Raw genomic sequence first — 12,847 nt, 5'->3', positions numbered from 1 at the left:
GCATCATGAGGCAGGAAAACTATGTGGATATATTGAAGCAACATCTCCAGACATCAGTCAGGAAGTTAAAGCTTGGTCGCAAATGGGTCTCTAAATGGACAATGACCCCAAGCATACTTCCAAAGTTGTGGCAAAATGACTTAAGGACAACAAAGTCAAGGTATTGGAGTGGCCATCACAAAGCCTTGACCTCAATCCCATAGAACATTTTTGGGAAGAACTGAAAAAGTGTGTGCGAGCAAGGAGGCCTACAAACCTGACTCGGTTACACCAGCTCTGTCAGGAGGAAGGGGCCAAAATTCACCCAACATTTTGTGGGAAGCTTGTGGAAGGCTACCCGAAACGTTTGACCCAAGTTAAACATTTAAAGGCAATGCTACCAAATACTAATTGAGTGTATGTAAACTTCTGACCCACTGGGAATGTGATGAAAGAAATAAAAGCTGAAATAAATCATTCTCTCTACTATTATTCTGACATTTCACATTCTTAAAATAAAGAGTGGTGACCTAAGAAAGGGAATTTTTACTCTGACTAAATGTCAGGAATTGTGAAAAACTGAGTTTAAATGTATTTGGCTAAGGTGTATGTAAACTTCCGACTTCAACTGTAGGTAGAGTTATTAAAGTGACAATGCATAGGTAACAACAGAGAGTAGCAGCAGCGTAGAAGGGGAAATAGTCTGGGTAGCCATTTGATTAGATGTTCAGGAGTCTTATGGCATGGGGGTAGAAGTTGTTTAGAAGCCTGTTTGACCTAGACTTGGCGCTCTGGTACCGCTTGCGGTACGGTAGCAGAGAGAACAGTCTATGACTTGGGTGGCTGGAGTCTTTGACAATTTTTAGGGCATTCCTCTGACACCACCTGGTATAGACTGTTTAGCTAGCACAGACTGGAATATGTTCCGGGATTCTTCCGATGGCATTGAGGAGACACCACATCAGTCACTGGCTTCATCAACAAGTGCATCGAGGATGTCGTCCCCGCAGTGACTATACGTAATTTTTGCTTGCAAGCAGGAATCAGGAGGATAGAATTATGATCAGATTTGCCAAATGGAGGGTGAGGGAGGTATGTATGTACAGTCACTGTTGGGATGACGTCCTCGATGCACTTATTGATAAAGCTCTGTGTGTGGAGTAAACGTGGTCTAGAATTTTTTTTACTCTCGTTGCACATGTAACATGCTGATATGAATTAGGTAAAACTGATGCAAGTTTCCCTGCATTAAAGTCCTCGGCCACAAGGAGCCCCGCCTCTGGATGAGCATTTTCCTCTTTGTTTATGGTGGTATACAGCTCATTTAGTGCGGTTTTAGTGCCAGCATTTGTCTATGGTGGTATGTAGACAGCTACGAAAAATACAGATGAAAATTTGTTTTGCCGTGTTGCTAGGAAAGTGGCATGATGATGTATTATTTATTTTGTTTGCCGTGTTGCTAGGGAAGTAGCATGATGATGTATTATTTATTTTATTTTGCCGTGTTGCTAGGGAAGTGGCATGATGATGTATTATTTATTTTGTTTGCCGTGTTGCTAGGGAAGTAGCATGATGATGTATTATTTTACAAGGCTCCGCACCATGCGCTCTCACCACTGGTGTCCCCCAGGGCTCTGTTCTAGGCCCTCTCCTATTCTCGCTATATACCAAGTCACTTGGCTCTGTCATATCCTCACATGGTCTCTCCTATCATTGCTATGCAGACGACACACAATTAATCTTCTCCTTTCCCCCTTCTCATAACCAGGCGGCGAATCGCATCTCTGCATGTCTGTCAGACATATCAGTGTGGATGATGGATCACCACCTCAAGCTGAACCTCGGCAAGACGGAGCTGCTCTTCCTCCCGGGGAAGGACTGCCCGTTCCATGATCTCGCCATCACGGTTGACAACTCCCTTGTGTCCTCCTCCCAGAGTGCTAAGAACCTTGGCGTGATCCTGGACAACACCCTGTCGTTCTCCACTAACATCAAGGCGGTGACCCGATCCTGTAGGTTCATGCTCTACAACATTCGCAGAGTACGACCCTGCCTCACACAGGAAGCGGCGCAGGTCCTAATCCAGGCACTTGTCATCTCCCGTCTGGATTACTGCAACTCGCTGTTGGCTGGGCTCCCTGCCTTAGCCATTAAACCCCTACAACTCATCCAGAACGCCGCAGCCCGTCTGGTGTTCAACCTTCCCAAGTTCTTTCACGTCACCCCGCTCCTCCGCTCTCTCCACTGGCTTCCAGTTGAAGCTCGCATCCGCTACAAGACCATGGTGATTGCCTACGGAGCTGTGAAGGGAACGGCACCTCCATACCTTCAGGCTCTGATCAGGCCCTACACCCAAACAAGGGCACTGCGTTCATCCACATCTGGCCTGCGGGCCCCCCTACCTCTGAGGAAGCACAGTTCCCGCTCAGCCCAGTCAAAACTGTTCGCTGCTCTGGCACCCCAATGGTGGAATAAGCTCCCTCACGACGCCAGGACAGCGGAGTCAATCACCACCTTCCGGAGACACCTGAAACCCCACCTCTAAGGAATACCTAGGATAGGATAAAGTAATCCTTCTAACCCCCCCCCCCCCCCCTAAAAGATTTAGATGCACTATTGTAAAGTGGTTGTTCCACTGGATATATAAGGTGAATGCACCAATTTGTAAGTCGCTCTGGATAAGAGCGTCTGCTAAATGACTTAAATGTAAATGTAAATGTAACTCTCTAGGTAGATAGTGTGGTCTACAGCTTATCATGAGATACTCTGCCTCAGGCGAGTAAAACCTTAGATATCGTGCACTAGCTGTTGTTTATATATATGCATAGGCCCCCGCCCGGTGTCTTACCAATGGCTGCTGTTCTATCCTGCCGATAGAGTGCATAACCCGCCAGCTGTATGTTCTTAATGTCGTCGTTCAGCCACATCTCAGTGAAACATAAGATTTTTCAGTTTTTCATTTCCCGTTGGTAGGATATATGTGTAAAGGCCCAATGTAGCAGTTTTTATATCAAATCAAATGTTATTTTGTCACACGTGCCGAATACAACAGGTGGCGACCTTACAGTGAAATACTTACTTACAAGCCCTTAATAATATCCTCTTGAGGATACCCTAGGATAGGGGGCGCCACAGCGCATTTTGAAAAAAAATCGTTCCCATTTTCAACGGCCTACTAATCAAACTCAGAAGCTAGGGCATGCATATACTTATTATATATGGTTAGAAAATACCCTAAAGTTTCTAAAACTGTTTGAATGGTGTCTGTGAGTATAACAGAACTCAAATGGCAGTCAAAACCCCGAGACCGATTGAAACAGGAAGTGGAATTCTGAATTGTGGACTCGACTTCTCATCTTTCCCTATTAATCACACCGTTAACAATGGTTCAGTGAGCACTTCCTATTGCTTCCACTAGATGTCGCCAGTCTTTTCACAGTGGTTTGAGCCTTATACAGTCGAAACTCAGTGAATGACACGTATTGGAAATTGGTCACTGGGGATGGGCCATCACCATTATGACGCCGGCGGCCATGTCTACCCCCACCTTTGGAAACGGTTTTAAAGGCCATGAAATCATCCCCCTCGAATCTTATTGGCTCTCTTGGTGTTACAGGCCCTGAAGATTAATGTTTTACAACGTTTGACATGTTTGAACGAACCTACAGGCGGGAGAATCTCATTTTATCCGGAACTTCAGCCCTGCACTTGGAGAGAGCCATAGGACGCGCTACCAACAGCAGGCTAATGGAACGTGAAGTATGGACTTTTTGACCGAAAATACATCTGTTGTGGACCTGGGATGCTTTCTGATGAAGACAACTAAAGGTAGGCGATTATTGACAATATTATACAAGATGAGATGTGACATGCGATTGTTTCCAAGATGGCGCCGAGCTCTGTATATTAGCTCATTTTCTGAGTATCGCATCTCCTTTTATCGCAAAGTGTGATTACCCAGTAAAGTTAATTTAAAATCTGGTATGACAGGTGTTCTCAAGAGATATTCATCTATAAATGTTAGATTGACAATATAAATTTAAAAAATCGTTATCGGATAGTAATTTAGGGAAATGTAGCATTGTTTACCGGGACGCATTTGAGGGGAAATTATTTAGTCAACGTCAGACGGAGATGTAAAATGCTGTTTTTATATATAAATATGACCTTTATTGAACAAAAGAATGCATGCATTGTATAACATGATGTCCTAGGGGTGCCATCTGATGAAGTTTGTAAAAGGTTAGTGCTGCATTTAGCTGTTTTTTGATTATATGTGATGCAAGTGGTTGGTCGGAAAATGGCTATGAAGCTGCTTTTTACGATGGACTCATCTAACATAATCTAATGATTTGCTTTTCCTGTAAAACCTTTTTGAAATCGGACGACGTGGGTCGATTCAGGAGAGGTGTATCTATAAAAAAAAAAAAAAAATATATATATATATATATATATATATATATATATATTTTTTTTTTTTTTTATTATGATTTTTTTTAATGCTAATTGGCGATATTTTTCGCTGGATTTTGATCCCGCTGACGGGATGAGACGCTGAAGAGGTTGCCCTTAACCAACAATGCAGTTCAATAAATAGAGTTAAGAAAATATTTACTAAATAAACTAAAGTAAAAAATAAAAAGCAACACCAGAAAATTACATAACATTAACGAGGATATATACAGGGGGTACCGAGTCAATGTGCAGGGATATAGATTAGTAGAGGTAATTTGTACATGTAGGTAGGCGTAAAGTGACTATGCATAGATTATAAACAGCAAGTTGTAATGAATGTCGTATGGAGTAGACCAAGGCGCAGCGGGTTGAGTGCTCATATTTAACTTTTATTGAGACACGTAACAAAACAAGAAAACAAACAAACGACAAACAGTCTTGCAGGCTACACACAGCAATGCAAAAATCACTTCCCACAAAAGACAGGTGAAAAAAGGGCTACCTAAGTATGACTCCCAATCAGCAACAACGATGTACAGCTGTTCCTGATTGAGAGCCATACCAGGCCAACAAAGAAATACACAACATAGAAAAACCATAGAAATACAAAACATAGAGCAATACCCAAAAACCCCGAAACACATAAAACAAACACCCCTCTACATAAGAACATATCCCAACAAACCCCGAACCACATAAAACAAAAACCCCCTGCCACGTCCTGACCAAACTACAATAACCAATAACCCCTTATACTGGTCAGGACGTGACACAAGTAGAAGCAGTGTAAAAACAAAGGGGGGTCAATGTAAATATGTAAATAGTCCAGGTGGCCATTTGATTAATTGTTCAGCAGTTTTATAGCTTGGGGGTAGAAGCTGTTTAGAAGCCTGTTTGACCTAGACTTGGCGCTCCGGTACATCTTGCCGTGCGGTAGCAGAGAAAACAGCCTATGACTTGGGTGACTGGAGTCTTCGACAATTTGTTGGTCCTTCCTCTGACACTGCCTTGTATATAGGTCCTGGATGGCAGGAAGCTTGGCCCAGTGATGTATTGGGACGTACGCACTACCCTCTGTAGCGCCTTACGGTCGGCTGCAGAGCAGTTGCCATACCAGGCGGTGATGCAACCGGTCAGGATGCTCTCGATGGTACAGCTGTAGAACATTTTGAGGATCTGGGGACCCATGTCAAATCTTTTCAGTCTCCTGAGGGGAAAAAGGTGTTGTCGTGCCCTCTTCACAATGTCTTGGTGTGTTTGTGTAACCGATGTGAAATGGCTAGTTAGTTAGCGGTGGTGCGCGCTAGTAGCATTTCAATCAGTGACGTCACTCGCTCTGAGACTTGAAGTAGGGTTTCCCCTTGCGTTGCAAGGGCCGCGGCTTTTGTGGCGCGATGGGTAACGATGCTTCGTGGGGTGTCAGTTGTTGATGTGTGCAAGGGTCCCTGGTTCGAGCCCAGGTTGGGGCGAAGAGAGGGACGGAACCTACATGACCCGGATCATTGGTTGCTGCGAAAAAGGAGGAGGTCAAAAGGGGGGTGAGTGTAACCGATGTGAAATGGCTAGTTAGTTAGTGGTGGCGCGCGCTAGTAGCATTTCAATCAGTGACGTCACTCGCTCTGAGACTTGAAGTAGGGTTTCCCCTTGCGTTGCCAGGGCCGCGGCATTTGTGGCGCGATGGGTAACGATGCTTCGTGGGGTGTCAGTTGTTGATGTGTGCAAGGGTCCCTGGTTTGAGCCCAGGTTGGGGCGAAGAGAGGGACGGAACCTACACCGTTACATTTGGACCATGACCATATCAATACCAATTAATTTCTGGGTAACAATTAAGTACCTTACTGTAATAGATTTCCATTGAAGCAAAAAATATATATTTCTTAAACACACATTTTGCTAGGACTGTCTGTGAGCGGTCTGAGTGGGGAGGGGAAAACTAGCTGCTATTGGCAGGGAGGTTTGGAACGCTCTTTCTTATTGGTCTATTAACTCATTTACCATGGTGATGTCACCATTGAAAGCCGAAACTCCTATATATGCAAACCTACTGATTAGAAGGTTCTGTGTCAATTATATTTTCAACCAGCAACTACCAGGAAATAACACTAATCAAATGTTTTCACACTTGTATAGTGTTAGTTTCATCAGCTGTTGTACTATATGATATAAAACACAGGAAAAACAGAATTTTGGCTGACTTGTGTCCCCCTGGACCTGTTCATACATTAAACGTCCTCCATTCAGGCTGCAAAAATGTGTCAGTTTCATCCTTAACTTGGTTTAATGCTCCTGTGTAAAAAATATGCTGTCTTAATAAAACAATTTTCCACCACCATTTTTTTGATTTTCAGACAACTTCCGGATGTTGCATACCTAGGCTGTATTCCAAACACTTAAAAGACACACCCTATTGTCACATGCCCGGCCTCTAGGTCATCGGGCTACTGATTATGCCGCACACCTGTCACCATCGTCTTGCGTACCTGCACCTCATAACACTCACCTGGACATGACCTCGTTGATTATCTTCCCTATATCTGTCACTCCCCTTGGTTCTTTCCTCAGGTGTTATTGACTCTGTTTTCATGTCGGTGCATTGTTTCTTTTATTTATTAAAACACTCACTCCCTGAACTTGCTTCCCGACTCTCAGCGCACTCGTTACACCTATCCCCTCAGCCCTCAAATTAAGTGGACACTTCTGATGACGTATCATGACGTCTGATGAGTATACACTTGCAGGACCGCCCTTGCCCGGAAATGTGTCACTCGTTCATCCCGGGATGATTGTGTTTCAGCCAAAGGTAGCTTGTGGGTGCTTTATATGCGCTACAGTCAATTATGATTGCATGTCTACTTATATGAATTATATAATGATTAATATACGCCTACTGTATGATAGCTAGATAATTAATTAGCTAATTCATGTTAGCCTGCCTAGCTGGAACTTCTGAAGAAAAATATTTTATTTCTACAATTTCCAAAAGCTAACCAAACAAAAACATCATTACTTTTACAAGATGTGTTTGTGCCGTCATGTGCATTAGAAGCACAATTTCTAATCTTTTAACATTCGTATTTACTTACACTTGTATGTTGACTTATCCATGTTGAGGTTTTATGTTTCGGCTGACTTTTTTTAGCGGATGTACAATCATTGCGAATTGAATTATGGTGCGTTTCAGGCCCAAAGTGAAAATAATTGTACGCTCGCAAACTCGACCAAAAACGAGGGCTAGGGGGCTTACGTTGCGAACGGCCCTTGTTTGGCTAATCGCTTGGACCGACGTCCAAGATGGTGATGGGGATTCCCCCAAGGGCATAAGGCGAGGGTAAGTGGACGAGGGTGTGTCTTTTATGAGTTTGAAGCACAGCCCTAGTGAGTCTGTTTACCCCTTCCTGTAAGCGCACCGCAACATCAGGAAGTAGCATTAGCCACCCTAGCATGGTGATGGAAAATTGTGTTTTATTAATACAGTGCACATATTTTACACGTTTTTTTTTCCCACGACGAGATCTTAAATCGAGTTAAGAAGGAAACTGATGCCTTTGCAGCCTGAATGGAGGACGTTTTATGTATGAGCCGGTCCATGGAAGATAGTGTATTACTGGCTGGGCTGACTGGGTCGACACCTAGAAGTAATAGGACATCAGGAAGAACTACGCCCTCTAGGGGTCTCAGCGCTAGAGCAGCACTATCAAACGCAAAACCAGGAGCCAGGTAGACAGCAGAGAATGACGCCTTCGGTAATCTACCCCTTTCATCATGCAATTATGCTGTCACCTGCGTTTGTTTCAGTGGAAAACACATGTAAGAATAAATATTATGAGCGATGAGAGATGTTTCATTCAAATCAGCCTTCCCAGAGTGATAATGCACCTTTTCTTTGTTTGGTCTCTGGGGAGTGGAAGGAGTTTCATGGTACCGTCTGTATCGTGGTTCTATACTGCCATCTAGTGGGTGGAGATACAATTAGCATTGGCTCAAGTCCGTGTTATGCGTCTCCATGCTCAAACTAATACCAGGATGGCAACAATCTTGTGTTCTGGAAAACAAGTTAAACCAGATATGGGAAATGTTGCACTTAGGCCCTCTTTAGGTTTTTATGCTAATCTGTCCCTGAAATAACATTTGACTTTGCAAGAAAGGCATTTCACTATACTTGTTCATGTCACATTAACTTGAAACTTGAAATTACACTAATATAGCCTAATTAGCCTGATTTTAGGAGTAATGATAGAGATATTATCTCTTTCATGTATCACAGTCTGGACCAGCAGGGTTGGGTGTGAAACAGGTCTTGTGAAGAAACTTTAGTTGCCCACAGTAATCCAACCATTACTTTATCGCCAAAACAATTACATTTTAACTAGTTTACATTGCGCAGTTTTATAAACTTGCCTAGTGTTGAAAGGGATTAGCCAAGAGACAGATATTTAAACACAGCCTCACAGACCAAAATTGATTCCCATGGTCTAAATGTGTCAGCTTCCCCAAGTGACAGAATAAAGATATCATCATTAAAAAAGCAGTCATGGAAATCCTTTAAAACATGTTACTACGATTGCCACCGAGTCAGTGACCTCACAATTTGAGAATAGTTTCACCAAACAATGGCAAGACAGAACCATTAAAGGGGAGGGTGTAACCCCACCAACAGTAAGAGGATAATACAAACCAGATGTTGTGGTTGTGACACTTGTTTTGGCCTGTCAGCCAAAGCTTACAGAGTCATACATATACTCCTTGGATGTAAAATGTAGTCTATTTCATGACTTTTATGGCTCTGTGATCCCTACTAGCATTTTAAAGAGGTTAGTTACACATCACAAATATTGTAATTACACGATAATATAGTTGATAATCATTGCATTATGATATAAATATTCTATATTCTTGCGGCTGCAGTTTGGTCCATAAATTCTCTTGAATAAACGCAGCCATCTGAGGACACTGTTTGTTGAGGTCCCTCTCTCCCTCATACTCCGACTTCCTCTGTGGCCTTTCAGTGTTTCCACTAGAGGTCGACCGATTAATTAGGGACAATTTCAAGTTTTCATAACAATCAGTAATCTGCATTTTTGGATGCCAATTATGGCCAATTACATTGCAATCCACGAGGAGACTGCGTGGCAGGCTGACCACCTGTTACGCGAGTGCAGCAAGGAGCCAAGGTAAGTTGCTAGCTAACATTAAACTTATCTTATAAAAAACAATCAATCTTAATATAATCACTAGTTAACTACACATGGTTGATGATATTGCTAGTCAATGCGGTGCCTGTTAATATATCATCGAATCACAGCCTACTTTGCCAAACGGGTGATGATTTAACAAAAGCGCATCAGCGAAAAAATCACTATCGTTGCACCAATGTATCTAACCATAAATATCAATGCCTTTCTTAAAATCTCCCTCTCTTGTTTAGAGGGAGATGGTGTTTGAGAAATAGAAAGACAGAGAGAGATAATTACCATCCCTCCCTGCCAGCACTGAGAAACAACAATCCCACAGCACAGCTGTAACTAGTTACTGTATGTTACCACCACGCCCATGAGGCCAAATACAACTTTATTTATGAATAAATAGTAAATCAACGACCCCGAACTGCCTCTGTAACCAGGCTTCCATCCAATGCAAGTAAATGTCAGAATTAAAAAAAATGTCAGGACAGGCCGGATGGAAACAGAACATTTGTCGGTAAACTTTCCAAATGTCAACAAAACAAAATATGCTGACAAGGTGGGATCTTTTTGTGTCTGTAAAATACATTTTGCAAGTAATGGCAGTTGAAAATCCTTAATGCGCAAATATTATTAATAATAATAATAACCATCATATGGAAGTAAACTTGAAGTCACGCAATTATATATTTTGGCAGCGGTTAAGCGCATTGGGTTAGTAACCGAAAAATCACTGGTTAGAATCCCCTAGCCAGCAAGGTGAAAAGAATCTGCGGAAGACACATTTGGATTAACGCATTCAGTTGTGCAACTGACTAGGTAGGCTCTTCCCTTTCCTCCTCCCACTACGACTTGGAAAAGCATGCAGTTTATTAAGGGATGGATCGAATGTTACATGAGTACCTGAAGGAAAATGGGGGAGGGTCATGCTTTTTCAATTTCAGTCAAGGGGAGGGTTTAGTATTGTTTAATCTAGTCCAGGGCAGGGTCATGTAATTTGTAACTTGATGAAATTTCAATATTTCTCAGTATTTTAGAATGAGTTACCTATTAGGCTACATATCGATGTGTTTGCCCGATGCCGCCCCTCATCTCTGATTCCGCCTATAGGCTATTTACTGTGGTCTCAATCAAATGATCCATAGCCTACAGCAGGGGCGCAACTTTGGTTTTAGAAGTGGGTGGGACATACATTTTTTTGTCCAGTCAGATGAACACTCCGAACAGCCTACCAGACCACTCGGAGGCGTCCGCAAGATCCTAAAGCACACCGTCGCCTTGTTTTGTATCACATTCCAAAGATAAATCTTGGGAGGGACAAAAATACAGTTTCGTAATGTGTGGGGGGTGGGGGGGGGGGGGGGGTGGGGGGTCGTCATGTCCCCCCCGTCCCCAGTGAAAGTTGCGCCCCTGGCCGTATAGGCTATGACGTTCATGCACGGAGAAGCACAGAGCAAAGTTATACTTCTAAAATAGCTGCTGGGATGGTAAATGAAACTAGGCTGCATTACACACTGCAATGGATTTTCTATCAGAATTTTCTAACTCCTGCATCATCTTGTCACAGGATTATTTGGTCTGGTTGCTGTGGCATTTCCCGTTACCACGACAACGGAAGTTGCATCAGTTTCAGATACTTTTGTCATGTGTTTGTGACAAGTAAAGTGACAGTCGCAGCAACGGTTTACTGACATTCCACCGAAGTATAAATTAAATGTCATTTTGACCAGAGACAGATGTCACATTCTAATCGTCTACAGACACGTTGTTAGACCATGTATAAACTGGCCTTAAGGCTTACAGGATGAAGAACAGTTTCTAAAACTGCATATCTAAGGCTCTGGTCTGTCCAATAAGTGCGGGTAAATGGTAGACATGTTCTCTGCTTACCACTTTGTTATTATTTTGGGTATAGGGGAGGGTCACTTTTTTTCAAGCATTCAGGGAGGTTTTAGGTAAAATAGATTTTTCTGAAGGGAGGGCCATCAATTATCATTACTGAGAGGTCTGATTTTCTCAATGTAACCCTTATTATAAATAATGTTCAATTCCTAAAGGGATACTTCACCCAAATTGCAAAATGACACATTGGTTTCCTTACCCTGCAAGCAGTCTATGGACAAGGAATGAAAACAATCCTTCCTTTGGTTTTATTTCCCTGGCACTGTTTCCATGTTCTTTCCAATGCTAACATTTGAGCATTTGTGGCACAAATCGATTCAAGTCATGTTACCAATATTAGCATTTATCACGCATCGTCAAAATCATCCAAAAGTATCTCAAATGGATTGTGAAGTTCTACAAAGTCACTTATAGATTATTTGAACATGATGTGCGAAAAATGATAATAGCGGTACCATGACTTGAATGGGATTTGTCCCACAAATGCTAAAATGTTAGCAATTGGAAACAGTGCCAAGGAAACTAAACCAAAGCATGGATTGCCATCATACCTTGTCCGTAGACTTCATACAGGGTAAGGAAACTAATATGTACTTTTGTAATTTGAATGAACTATCCCTTTAAGCTACAGATTAAATAAATTATGAACTTCACAGGGTGATGAAAGTGCAGTGATGAGCATGAGCTCATTTCCAATAAATATTAAGCGTCTTATGGTGACATGGTAGATGCTTGGCTGCCGTTTGATAAATCAAAATAGTCTCGCTTTTATGTCAATAATAATCATCATGCAAGCAAGCCTACCCTCACTGTATCTGCCAGCTGCTGGCTAGAGCGCACATGCCAAGACCAGAGTGGGAACATTCACTATATATATATATATACTGCTCAAAAAAATAAAGGGAACACTTAAACAACACAATGTAACTCCAAGTCAATCACAGTTCTGTGAAATCAAACTGTCCACTTAGGAAGCAACACTGATTGACAATAAATTTCACATGCTGTTGTGCAAATGGAATAGACAACAGGTGGAAATTATAGGCAATAAGCAAGACACCCCCGATAAAGGAGTGGTTCTGCAGGTGGAGACCACAGACCACTTCTCAGTTCCTATGCTTCCTGGCTGATGTTTTGGTCACTTTTGAATGCTGGCGGTGCTTTCACTCTAGTGGTAGCATGAGACAGTCTACAACCCACACAAATGGCTCAGGTAGTGCAGCTCATCCAGGATGGCACATCAATGCGAGCTGAGGCAAGGTTTGCTGTGTCTGTCAGCGTAGTGTCCAGAGCATGGAGGCGCTACCAAGAGACAGGCCAGTACATCAGGA

Source organism: Salmo salar, chromosome 15 (assembly GCF_965601325.2).
Source record: "Salmo salar chromosome 15, fSalSal1, whole genome shotgun sequence".
NCBI classification, from domain to species: Eukaryota; Metazoa; Chordata; class Actinopteri; order Salmoniformes; family Salmonidae; genus Salmo; species Salmo salar.
This window is presented reverse-complemented; position numbering follows the sequence as displayed.